We start from the raw sequence: 12,094 nt of genomic DNA on the forward strand, positions 1-12,094 counted from the left end.
GGCGGCGGCCACGAGCTGGGGGTGGGGGGCGGGTAGGTGAAGGAGGCCAGGCGAGGAGAGGAAGGGGGCTGGAAGGTCTCCACCTTGGCGAGTCCAGCCGTGGAGGCGCATCTTGTGTGAGTGTGAGTGTGTGTGTGTGTGTGTGTGTGTGTGTGTGTGTATAGAGAGACAGCCCCCCACCCCGGCCCACCGCTCCCTGCCCGCCCCGCCCCGCCTGTCACCCCCGTCCCTCGGAGCCCGCCGGACCCGGCCGGTGAACTCAACAGGCCCGGCCCGGCGCGGGTCAGCGCCGGTGCGGGGCCTGGGGCGGGAGGAGGCGGCGGGGAAGCGCAGAGAGGCTCGGCTTCTTGAGCGGGGCAGGGGCGCCCTCCGCCGTCTAGGGCCACACCACCCTGAACGCGCCCGACCTCGTCTGGTCTCGGAAGCTAAGCAGGGTCGGGCCTGGTTAGTACTTGGATGGGAGACCGCCTGGGAATACCGGGTGCCGTAGGCTTCTTCTTTTTTTTTTTTTTTGTTTTGCCTCTTGTTCTGTCCCCTCTCTGGGAGCGAGGCGGCGGCCCGGGGTGGGGGTCACCCCCACCCTCAGCGCCCGCCGCGGTGCCTGGCGCCCCAGCCCGCACCGTGGGGCCTCCTCTTGTCCCAAGCCGCGACACCGCCGTCACGCGGCAGCATGCGTGGCTTCTGGACTGTCAGGTCTCAGACCAAAGGTCTGCTCTGTGGGAACCGACACGCTGGAGGAAACCTTGAGAGTCTGAGAGGGGAGGGAGTTCCAGAAGAAGGCCAGGATGTCATTTGGAGGGAGTATGTGACCAGAACTCGTCCCGTTGCTTTTGGGGTTCTATGGGCTACACGTAGGAATCTTTGGTGGTGGCACCTGATGTTGGGGGATCCGGAGTCGCACCCAGACCTGCTCCACAGGCCTCCTTTTACTTTTCTCTTCGGATTCATTATTTTTAAAAAGTGTCTCTTATCTCTATGATTGCATTTTCTTTTCTCTCTCTTTTCAAGCAGATGATGGGAGTCCAAGTATTAAGGTGACATGTGTTGCCCGTGCCCCCCTCCCCCCTGTGTTCTTATTCATTTACCTCTGATGTCGTTCCAGCGTATTGTGGGGGTACCAATGTTAAGGTCGGGTACGTTGCCCTCTCCCAGCCTCCCCCCTCGGGTCAGAGCCTCAAGTGCGCCCATGCCCCAGTCGGTGCGCACCCACCCCATTCCTAATGGAGGTGTATGCCCATCCCCTCCCCCCACCCGCCCGACACCCACCCGATGAAGGTGATTCCTCTGTGTCCACTTAGGTGTCCATCGGTTCGTACCCATTTGCTGGTGAGCGCGAGCACGTGGTGCTCGTGTGTCCATTCTTGGGCTACCTGGCTTACTGGAACGGGTTCCAGCTCTGGCCAGGAGAACCACGAGAGGTGCCCTCTCACCGCTGCTCCTCCTAGCTGAATAGCACTCCGTGGTGTCCACGCGCCACATTTCATTTACGCACTCGTGGGTCGATGGGCACTCGGGTCGCTTCCAGGTCTTTGCGATTGTGACTTGTGCCCTGACTCTAACCCTAACCCTTACCCAGCCCGTCTCCTCCTCGGCCCCTGCCTGACTGACTCCTTCCCGCCCGGCCTGTCACCTGTCACCGTCCTCTGCCCCTGCCTGACACGCTCCTCCCCGCCCGGGCCGTCACCGTCCTCGGCCCCTGCCTGACGGGGCTCCTCCGTCGCCTGGGCCTTCCAAGGGCTTGGTGTGGACGCTGGTTCCAGGACGCCCTCCCAGGAACCCGGTAGCAGGGCGGCCGCAGCGTCTCGCGCCACCCAACCGTCCGCCGGCCGGCGGCCGTCGCTAAGTGGCCTGCGGGGGACGTGCCCCCACTGTGGGGCGGGCGCCCAGCCTGGTGTCTTCTCCGAGGCCCCGTGGCTGCTTTCCCCCCCCCCGCAAGGGGAGAGCCGCGGAGGTGGGGACCGCCTCCTCGTGGGGACGTACACCCAGCTCTCCACGTCGGATTCCGGGGCTCTCTGTCCTGCCAGAAGGCCCAGCTGGCCTGCGGGTCCTTAGAGTGGCAAAAACATCCGAAAACTGAGATTGAGGGTCCGGTGGTTGTCTGCACTTTTGTGCTGGGCACCCCAGGGAGGCCCGGGGGCTGGCTGGACGACGCGGTCTGCTGGGCAGGGGGGGGGGTTTGGAGGAGCAACTGATGCCCTTTGCACTTTGGGTAGCAAGTGTCTGAGGTGTCTCTGAGCCCTGCGCCATGTCGGGGGTGGGGGGTGGGAGGTCGGTGGGGGTGGAGGAGCAGGAGGAGGAGGAGGAGGAGGTGGGAAGGGCCGTGGCCTGCAGTCGTCTTCCCGGGGTGGCTTCTTCCACAGGCTGCTTGGCCTGGGCTCCCTGCACCTGGGCCTTTGGAGGACTGGCCCTGTGCTTGCCAACGCTTCCCCTGCAGGGACCCAGAGCTGGGAGGTTGCATCTCTCAGCCCTGGGTCGGGCAGAGCCCCAGCGGGCCATGCCCACAACCTCTCTCAGCACGGGTCCCCCAGAAGGCTCCTTTGGGACCAGGATTCTCTTGCGGGTGACTCTTTAAGGTCTGGCCCCTGGATGGAGGGGCACCAGGAGTAGAGGAGCAGGAAGGGGAAGGGGGTGGCCATGCGAGGGGACACTTTCAGGCCAAGTCCCAGCTTCAGCCTGATCCTCCTGGGAACCCCGGGGTGTACGTCACACCTCCTGGTTGTCCCGCTCTGAGACAAGGAGCCGGGCTTCGCATTCCCCCAGCAGCCAGTCGTGGGCTGAGGACACCTGGGGCGTTGGGAACTCCCTGGCTTCTCCTTGGCTTAACATCTGGAGCTGCTTGTGAATCGTGCCGCCACACACACACCCGAGTGCAGGTGTCTTCTGCACAGACTGCGGGCCTCGCTCTTCTGAATGCCGCTAGCTCGCCACCCACCCACGGGTGAACCTGGTCAGGGTACTTTCTCTCGGGGGCAGACTCTGATCCTGGCGGGCTACCGGTGTTTCTGTTTGCTCGTTTCTTTCTTCCATTTCGGGAAAGGCTTCCTTACTGGGTGTGGAAATCTCCTATGCCTTTCCTCGCCTATTCTGTCAGCTTTAAAATTCTCTTTCAGTTGCCACCCTCACAGATGGATTAGGAAACTCTTTCCGGTGCACTCATTAGTGAAATGACCTCAATGAAGCTGGAATCCAATATCTAATGGCCGATTTTTAGCGAGTCCACACGCCAGGGTGGTCGGGGTCCAATGCAGCCCCGGCCAGGCCCAGGCCCCGGCCCCTTGGACTGGGCCACAGGAGGACGCAGAGGAGGGTCCCGGCCCCCCCGGTCGCGTTGCCGGCAGTTCTCCAAGGGCTTGGGCGTTTTCCAGAGGTAGGAGATGGAGGGGACTGATTTCTTCAGCGCCCCACAAACCACGCCACCCCACCCATGGGACACATCCCTAGAGAGAGAGAGAGACGCCCCATACACTCGCTCCCCTCCCCCATGCGCTGTGCCCCAGCCCGGGGCCCGGGGGAATAGGCGGCAGCCCACCCACAGGGTGGGGGGCCCAGCTGAAAGGGGTTGTCGGGGAGGGCGGCCCCTGCCTGGGGTCAAAGGGCGGGCGATCCGCGCGTGCGCAATCGGCGGCGGCGGCGGCGGCGGCGGCGGCGGCGGGGGCGGCCACGAGCTGGGGGTGGGGGGCGGGTAGGTGAAGGAGGCCAGGCGAGGAGAGGAAGGGGGCTGGAAGGTCTCCACCTTGGCGAGTCCAGCCGTGGAGGCGCATCTTGTGTGAGTGTGAGTGTGTGTGTGTGTGTGTGTGTGTGTATAGAGAGACAGCCCCCCACCCCGGCCCACCGCTCCCTGCCCGCCCCGCCCCGCCTGTCACCCCCGTCCCTCGGAGCCCGCCGGACCCGGCCGGTGAACTCAACAGGCCCGGCCCGGCGCGGGTCAGCGCCGGTGCGGGGCCTGGGGCGGGAGGAGGCGGCGGGGAAGCGCAGAGAGGCTCGGCTTCTTGAGCGGGGCAGGGGCGCCCTCCGCCGTCTAGGGCCACACCACCCTGAACGCGCCCGACCTCGTCTGGTCTCGGAAGCTAAGCAGGGTCGGGCCTGGTTAGTACTTGGATGGGAGACCGCCTGGGAATACCGGGTGCCGTAGGCTTCTTCTTTTTTTTTTTTTTTGTTTTGCCTCTTGTTCTGTCCCCTCTCTGGGAGCGAGGCGGCGGCCCGGGGTGGGGGTCACCCCCACCCTCAGCGCCCGCCGCGGTGCCTGGCGCCCCAGCCCGCACCGTGGGGCCTCCTCTTGTCCCAAGCCGCGACACCGCCGTCACGCGGCAGCATGCGTGGCTTCTGGACTGTCAGGTCTCAGACCAAAGGTCTGCTCTGTGGGAACCGACACGCTGGAGGAAACCTTGAGAGTCTGAGAGGGGAGGGAGTTCCAGAAGAAGGCCAGGATGTCATTTGGAGGGAGTATGTGACCAGAACTCGTCCCGTTGCTTTTGGGGTTCTATGGGCTACACGTAGGAATCTTTGGTGGTGGCACCTGATGTTGGGGGATCCGGAGTCGCACCCAGACCTGCTCCACAGGCCTCCTTTTACTTTTCTCTTCGGATTCATTATTTTTAAAAAGTGTCTCTTATCTCTATGATTGCATTTTCTTTTCTCTCTCTTTTCAAGCAGATGATGGGAGTCCAAGTATTAAGGTGACATGTGTTGCCCGTGCCCCCCTCCCCCCTGTGTTCTTATTCATTTACCTCTGATGTCGTTCCAGCGTATTGTGGGGGTACCAATGTTAAGGTCGGGTACGTTGCCCTCTCCCAGCCTCCCCCCTCGGGTCAGAGCCTCAAGTGCGCCCATGCCCCAGTCGGTGCGCACCCACCCCATTCCTAATGGAGGTGTATGCCCATCCCCTCCCCCCACCCGCCCGACACCCACCCGATGAAGGTGATTCCTCTGTGTCCACTTAGGTGTCCATCGGTTCGTACCCATTTGCTGGTGAGCGCGAGCACGTGGTGCTCGTGTGTCCATTCTTGGGCTACCTGGCTTACTGGAACGGGTTCCAGCTCTGGCCAGGAGAACCACGAGAGGTGCCCTCTCACCGCTGCTCCTCCTAGCTGAATAGCACTCCGTGGTGTCCACGCGCCACATTTCATTTACGCACTCGTGGGTCGATGGGCACTCGGGTCGCTTCCAGGTCTTTGCGATTGTGACTTGTGCCCTGACTCTAACCCTAACCCTTACCCAGCCCGTCTCCTCCTCGGCCCCTGCCTGACTGACTCCTTCCCGCCCGGCCTGTCACCTGTCACCGTCCTCTGCCCCTGCCTGACACGCTCCTCCCCGCCCGGGCCGTCACCGTCCTCGGCCCCTGCCTGACGGGGCTCCTCCGTCGCCTGGGCCTTCCAAGGGCTTGGTGTGGACGCTGGTTCCAGGACGCCCTCCCAGGAACCCGGTAGCAGGGCGGCCGCAGCGTCTCGCGCCACCCAACCGTCCGCCGGCCGGCGGCCGTCGCTAAGTGGCCTGCGGGGGACGTGCCCCCACTGTGGGGCGGGCGCCCAGCCTGGTGTCTTCTCCGAGGCCCCGTGGCTGCTTTCACCCCCCCCCGCAAGGGGAGAGCCGCGGAGGTGGGGACCGCCTCCTCGTGGGGACGTACACCCAGCTCTCCACGTCGGATTCCGGGGCTCTCTGTCCTGCCAGAAGGCCCAGCTGGCCTGCGGGTCCTTAGAGTGGCAAAAACATCCGAAAACTGAGATTGAGGGTCCGGTGGTTGTCTGCACTTTTGTGCTGGGCACCCCAGGGAGGCCCGGGGGCTGGCTGGACGACGCGGTCTGCTGGGCAGGGGGGGGGGTTTGGAGGAGCAACTGATGCCCTTTGCACTTTGGGTAGCAAGTGTCTGAGGTGTCTCTGAGCCCTGCGCCATGTCGGGGGTGGGGGGTGGGAGGTCGGTGGGGGTGGAGGAGCAGGAGGAGGAGGAGGAGGAGGTGGGAAGGGCCGTGGCCTGCAGTCGTCTTCCCGGGGTGGCTTCTTCCACAGGCTGCTTGGCCTGGGCTCCCTGCACCTGGGCCTTTGGAGGACTGGCCCTGTGCTTGCCAACGCTTCCCCTGCAGGGACCCAGAGCTGGGAGGTTGCATCTCTCAGCCCTGGGTCGGGCAGAGCCCCAGCGGGCCATGCCCACAACCTCTCTCAGCACGGGTCCCCCAGAAGGCTCCTTTGGGACCAGGATTCTCTTGCGGGTGACTCTTTAAGGTCTGGCCCCTGGATGGAGGGGCACCAGGAGTAGAGGAGCAGGAAGGGGAAGGGGGTGGCCATGCGAGGGGACACTTTCAGGCCAAGTCCCAGCTTCAGCCTGATCCTCCTGGGAACCCCGGGGTGTACGTCACACCTCCTGGTTGTCCCGCTCTGAGACAAGGAGCCGGGCTTCGCATTCCCCCAGCAGCCAGTCGTGGGCTGAGGACACCTGGGGCGTTGGGAACTCCCTGGCTTCTCCTTGGCTTAACATCTGGAGCTGCTTGTGAATCGTGCCGCCACACACACACCCGAGTGCAGGTGTCTTCTGCACAGACTGCGGGCCTCGCTCTTCTGAATGCCGCTAGCTCGCCACCCACCCACGGGTGAACCTGGTCAGGGTACTTTCTCTCGGGGGCAGACTCTGATCCTGGCGGGCTACCGGTGTTTCTGTTTGCTCGTTTCTTTCTTCCATTTCGGGAAAGGCTTCCTTACTGGGTGTGGAAATCTCCTATGCCTTTCCTCGCCTATTCTGTCAGCTTTAAAATTCTCTTTCAGTTGCCACCCTCACAGATGGATTAGGAAACTCTTTCCGGTGCACTCATTAGTGAAATGACCTCAATGAAGCTGGAATCCAATATCTAATGGCCGATTTTTAGCGAGTCCACACGCCAGGGTGGTCGGGGTCCAATGCAGCCCCGGCCAGGCCCAGGCCCCGGCCCCTTGGACTGGGCCACAGGAGGACGCAGAGGAGGGTCCCGGCCCCCCCGGTCGCGTTGCCGGCAGTTCTCCAAGGGCTTGGGCGTTTTCCAGAGGTAGGAGATGGAGGGGACTGATTTCTTCAGCGCCCCACAAACCACGCCACCCCACCCATGGGACACATCCCTAGAGAGAGAGAGAGACGCCCCATACACTCGCTCCCCTCCCCCATGCGCTGTGCCCCAGCCCGGGGCCCGGGGGAATAGGCGGCAGCCCACCCACAGGGTGGGGGGCCCAGCTGAAAGGGGTTGTCGGGGAGGGCGGCCCCTGCCTGGGGTCAAAGGGCGGGCGATCCGCGCGTGCGCAATCGGCGGCGGCGGCGGCGGCGGCGGCGGCGGCGGGGGCGGCCACGAGCTGGGGGTGGGGGGCGGGTAGGTGAAGGAGGCCAGGCGAGGAGAGGAAGGGGGCTGGAAGGTCTCCACCTTGGCGAGTCCAGCCGTGGAGGCGCATCTTGTGTGAGTGTGAGTGTGTGTGTGTGTGTGTGTGTGTGTATAGAGAGACAGCCCCCCACCCCGGCCCACCGCTCCCTGCCCGCCCCGCCCCGCCTGTCACCCCCGTCCCTCGGAGCCCGCCGGACCCGGCCGGTGAACTCAACAGGCCCGGCCCGGCGCGGGTCAGCGCCGGTGCGGGGCCTGGGGCGGGAGGAGGCGGCGGGGAAGCGCAGAGAGGCTCGGCTTCTTGAGCGGGGCAGGGGCGCCCTCCGCCGTCTAGGGCCACACCACCCTGAACGCGCCCGACCTCGTCTGGTCTCGGAAGCTAAGCAGGGTCGGGCCTGGTTAGTACTTGGATGGGAGACCGCCTGGGAATACCGGGTGCCGTAGGCTTCTTCTTTTTTTTTTTTTTTGTTTTGCCTCTTGTTCTGTCCCCTCTCTGGGAGCGAGGCGGCGGCCCGGGGTGGGGGTCACCCCCACCCTCAGCGCCCGCCGCGGTGCCTGGCGCCCCAGCCCGCACCGTGGGGCCTCCTCTTGTCCCAAGCCGCGACACCGCCGTCACGCGGCAGCATGCGTGGCTTCTGGACTGTCAGGTCTCAGACCAAAGGTCTGCTCTGTGGGAACCGACACGCTGGAGGAAACCTTGAGAGTCTGAGAGGGGAGGGAGTTCCAGAAGAAGGCCAGGATGTCATTTGGAGGGAGTATGTGACCAGAACTCGTCCCGTTGCTTTTGGGGTTCTATGGGCTACACGTAGGAATCTTTGGTGGTGGCACCTGATGTTGGGGGATCCGGAGTCGCACCCAGACCTGCTCCACAGGCCTCCTTTTACTTTTCTCTTCGGATTCATTATTTTTAAAAAGTGTCTCTTATCTCTATGATTGCATTTTCTTTTCTCTCTCTTTTCAAGCAGATGATGGGAGTCCAAGTATTAAGGTGACATGTGTTGCCCGTGCCCCCCTCCCCCCTGTGTTCTTATTCATTTACCTCTGATGTCGTTCCAGCGTATTGTGGGGGTACCAATGTTAAGGTCGGGTACGTTGCCCTCTCCCAGCCTCCCCCCTCGGGTCAGAGCCTCAAGTGCGCCCATGCCCCAGTCGGTGCGCACCCACCCCATTCCTAATGGAGGTGTATGCCCATCCCCTCCCCCCACCCGCCCGACACCCACCCGATGAAGGTGATTCCTCTGTGTCCACTTAGGTGTCCATCGGTTCGTACCCATTTGCTGGTGAGCGCGAGCACGTGGTGCTCGTGTGTCCATTCTTGGGCTACCTGGCTTACTGGAACGGGTTCCAGCTCTGGCCAGGAGAACCACGAGAGGTGCCCTCTCACCGCTGCTCCTCCTAGCTGAATAGCACTCCGTGGTGTCCACGCGCCACATTTCATTTACGCACTCGTGGGTCGATGGGCACTCGGGTCGCTTCCAGGTCTTTGCGATTGTGACTTGTGCCCTGACTCTAACCCTAACCCTTACCCAGCCCGTCTCCTCCTCGGCCCCTGCCTGACTGACTCCTTCCCGCCCGGCCTGTCACCTGTCACCGTCCTCTGCCCCTGCCTGACACGCTCCTCCCCGCCCGGGCCGTCACCGTCCTCGGCCCCTGCCTGACGGGGCTCCTCCGTCGCCTGGGCCTTCCAAGGGCTTGGTGTGGACGCTGGTTCCAGGACGCCCTCCCAGGAACCCGGTAGCAGGGCGGCCGCAGCGTCTCGCGCCACCCAACCGTCCGCCGGCCGGCGGCCGTCGCTAAGTGGCCTGCGGGGGACGTGCCCCCACTGTGGGGCGGGCGCCCAGCCTGGTGTCTTCTCCGAGGCCCCGTGGCTGCTTTCACCCCCCCCCCGCAAGGGGAGAGCCGCGGAGGTGGGGACCGCCTCCTCGTGGGGACGTACACCCAGCTCTCCACGTCGGATTCCGGGGCTCTCTGTCCTGCCAGAAGGCCCAGCTGGCCTGCGGGTCCTTAGAGTGGCAAAAACATCCGAAAACTGAGATTGAGGGTCCGGTGGTTGTCTGCACTTTTGTGCTGGGCACCCCAGGGAGGCCCGGGGGCTGGCTGGACGACGCGGTCTGCTGGGCAGGGGGGGGGGTTTGGAGGAGCAACTGATGCCCTTTGCACTTTGGGTAGCAAGTGTCTGAGGTGTCTCTGAGCCCTGCGCCATGTCGGGGGTGGGGGGTGGGAGGTCGGTGGGGGTGGAGGAGCAGGAGGAGGAGGAGGAGGAGGTGGGAAGGGCCGTGGCCTGCAGTCGTCTTCCCGGGGTGGCTTCTTCCACAGGCTGCTTGGCCTGGGCTCCCTGCACCTGGGCCTTTGGAGGACTGGCCCTGTGCTTGCCAACGCTTCCCCTGCAGGGACCCAGAGCTGGGAGGTTGCATCTCTCAGCCCTGGGTCGGGCAGAGCCCCAGCGGGCCATGCCCACAACCTCTCTCAGCACGGGTCCCCCAGAAGGCTCCTTTGGGACCAGGATTCTCTTGCGGGTGACTCTTTAAGGTCTGGCCCCTGGATGGAGGGGCACCAGGAGTAGAGGAGCAGGAAGGGGAAGGGGGTGGCCATGCGAGGGGACACTTTCAGGCCAAGTCCCAGCTTCAGCCTGATCCTCCTGGGAACCCCGGGGTGTACGTCACACCTCCTGGTTGTCCCGCTCTGAGACAAGGAGCCGGGCTTCGCATTCCCCCAGCAGCCAGTCGTGGGCTGAGGACACCTGGGGCGTTGGGAACTCCCTGGCTTCTCCTTGGCTTAACATCTGGAGCTGCTTGTGAATCGTGCCGCCACACACACACCCGAGTGCAGGTGTCTTCTGCACAGACTGCGGGCCTCGCTCTTCTGAATGCCGCTAGCTCGCCACCCACCCACGGGTGAACCTGGTCAGGGTACTTTCTCTCGGGGGCAGACTCTGATCCTGGCGGGCTACCGGTGTTTCTGTTTGCTCGTTTCTTTCTTCCATTTCGGGAAAGGCTTCCTTACTGGGTGTGGAAATCTCCTATGCCTTTCCTCGCCTATTCTGTCAGCTTTAAAATTCTCTTTCAGTTGCCACCCTCACAGATGGATTAGGAAACTCTTTCCGGTGCACTCATTAGTGAAATGACCTCAATGAAGCTGGAATCCAATATCTAATGGCCGATTTTTAGCGAGTCCACACGCCAGGGTGGTCGGGGTCCAATGCAGCCCCGGCCAGGCCCAGGCCCCGGCCCCTTGGACTGGGCCACAGGAGGACGCAGAGGAGGGTCCCGGCCCCCCCGGTCGCGTTGCCGGCAGTTCTCCAAGGGCTTGGGCGTTTTCCAGAGGTAGGAGATGGAGGGGACTGATTTCTTCAGCGCCCCACAAACCACGCCACCCCACCCATGGGACACATCCCTAGAGAGAGAGAGAGACGCCCCATACACTCGCTCCCCTCCCCCATGCGCTGTGCCCCAGCCCGGGGCCCGGGGGAATAGGCGGCAGCCCACCCACAGGGTGGGGGGCCCAGCTGAAAGGGGTTGTCGGGGAGGGCGGCCCCTGCCTGGGGTCAAAGGGCGGGCGATCCGCGCGTGCGCAATCGGCGGCGGCGGCGGCAGCGGCGGCGGGGGCGGCCACGAGCTGGGGGTGGGGGGCGGGTAGGTGAAGGAGGCCAGGCGAGGAGAGGAAGGGGGCTGGAAGGTCTCCACCTTGGCGAGTCCAGCCGTGGAGGCGCATCTTGTGTGAGTGTGAGTGTGTGTGTGTGTGTGTGTGTGTGTATAGAGAGACAGCCCCCCACCCCGGCCCACCGCTCCCTGCCCGCCCCGCCCCGCCTGTCACCCCCGTCCCTCGGAGCCCGCCGGACCCGGCCGGTGAACTCAACAGGCCCGGCCCGGCGCGGGTCAGCGCCGGTGCGGGGCCTGGGGCGGGAGGAGGCGGCGGGGAAGCGCAGAGAGGCTCGGCTTCTTGAGCGGGGCAGGGGCGCCCTCCGCCGTCTAGGGCCACACCACCCTGAACGCGCCCGACCTCGTCTGGTCTCGGAAGCTAAGCAGGGTCGGGCCTGGTTAGTACTTGGATGGGAGACCGCCTGGGAATACCGGGTGCCGTAGGCTTCTTCTTTTTTTTTTTTTTTGTTTTGCCTCTTGTTCTGTCCCCTCTCTGGGAGCGAGGCGGCGGCCCGGGGTGGGGGTCACCCCCACCCTCAGCGCCCGCCGCGGTGCCTGGCGCCCCAGCCCGCACCGTGGGGCCTCCTCTTGTCCCAAGCCGCGACACCGCCGTCACGCGGCAGCATGCGTGGCTTCTGGACTGTCAGGTCTCAGACCAAAGGTCTGCTCTGTGGGAACCGACACGCTGGAGGAAACCTTGAGAGTCTGAGAGGGGAGGGAGTTCCAGAAGAAGGCCAGGATGTCATTTGGAGGGAGTATGTGACCAGAACTCGTCCCGTTGCTTTTGGGGTTCTATGGGCTACACGTAGGAATCTTTGGTGGTGGCACCTGATGTTGGGGGATCCGGAGTCGCACCCAGACCTGCTCCACAGGCCTCCTTTTACTTTTCTCTTCGGATTCATTATTTTTAAAAAGTGTCTCTTATCTCTATGATTGCATTTTCTTTTCTCTCTCTTTTCAAGCAGATGATGGGAGTCCAAGTATTAAGGTGACATGTGTTGCCCGTGCCCCCCTCCCCCCTGTGTTCTTATTCATTTACCTCTGATGTCGTTCCAGCGTATTGTGGGGGTACCAATGTTAAGGTCGGGTACGTTGCCCTCTCCCAGCCTCCCCCCTCGGGTCAGA

At 63.7% G+C, this 12,094-nt stretch overlaps 4 non-coding genes across 4 annotated transcripts; all 4 read left to right on the forward strand.

Moving 5' to 3' along the window:
- Positions 1–374: 374 nt before the first annotated feature.
- LOC142876425 (5S ribosomal RNA) lies at positions 375–493 on the forward strand. Its single transcript, XR_012923326.1, has one exon. It is a non-coding gene; the product is annotated as a 5S ribosomal RNA (ribosomal RNA).
- Positions 494–4,016: 3,523 nt separating this feature from the next.
- On the forward strand, positions 4,017–4,135 carry LOC142876436 (5S ribosomal RNA). Its single transcript, XR_012923337.1, has one exon. It is a non-coding gene; the product is annotated as a 5S ribosomal RNA (ribosomal RNA).
- Positions 4,136–7,659: 3,524 nt separating this feature from the next.
- LOC142876447 (5S ribosomal RNA) lies at positions 7,660–7,778 on the forward strand. Its single transcript, XR_012923348.1, has one exon. It is a non-coding gene; the product is annotated as a 5S ribosomal RNA (ribosomal RNA).
- Positions 7,779–11,297: 3,519 nt separating this feature from the next.
- LOC142876458 (5S ribosomal RNA) lies at positions 11,298–11,416 on the forward strand. The gene has a single exon (XR_012923359.1). It is a non-coding gene; the product is annotated as a 5S ribosomal RNA (ribosomal RNA).
- Positions 11,417–12,094: the final 678 nt, after the last annotated feature.

The sequence above is a fragment of the Microcebus murinus genome, chromosome 15 (assembly GCF_040939455.1).
Source record: "Microcebus murinus isolate Inina chromosome 15, M.murinus_Inina_mat1.0, whole genome shotgun sequence".
Taxonomy (NCBI): Eukaryota; Metazoa; Chordata; class Mammalia; order Primates; family Cheirogaleidae; genus Microcebus; species Microcebus murinus.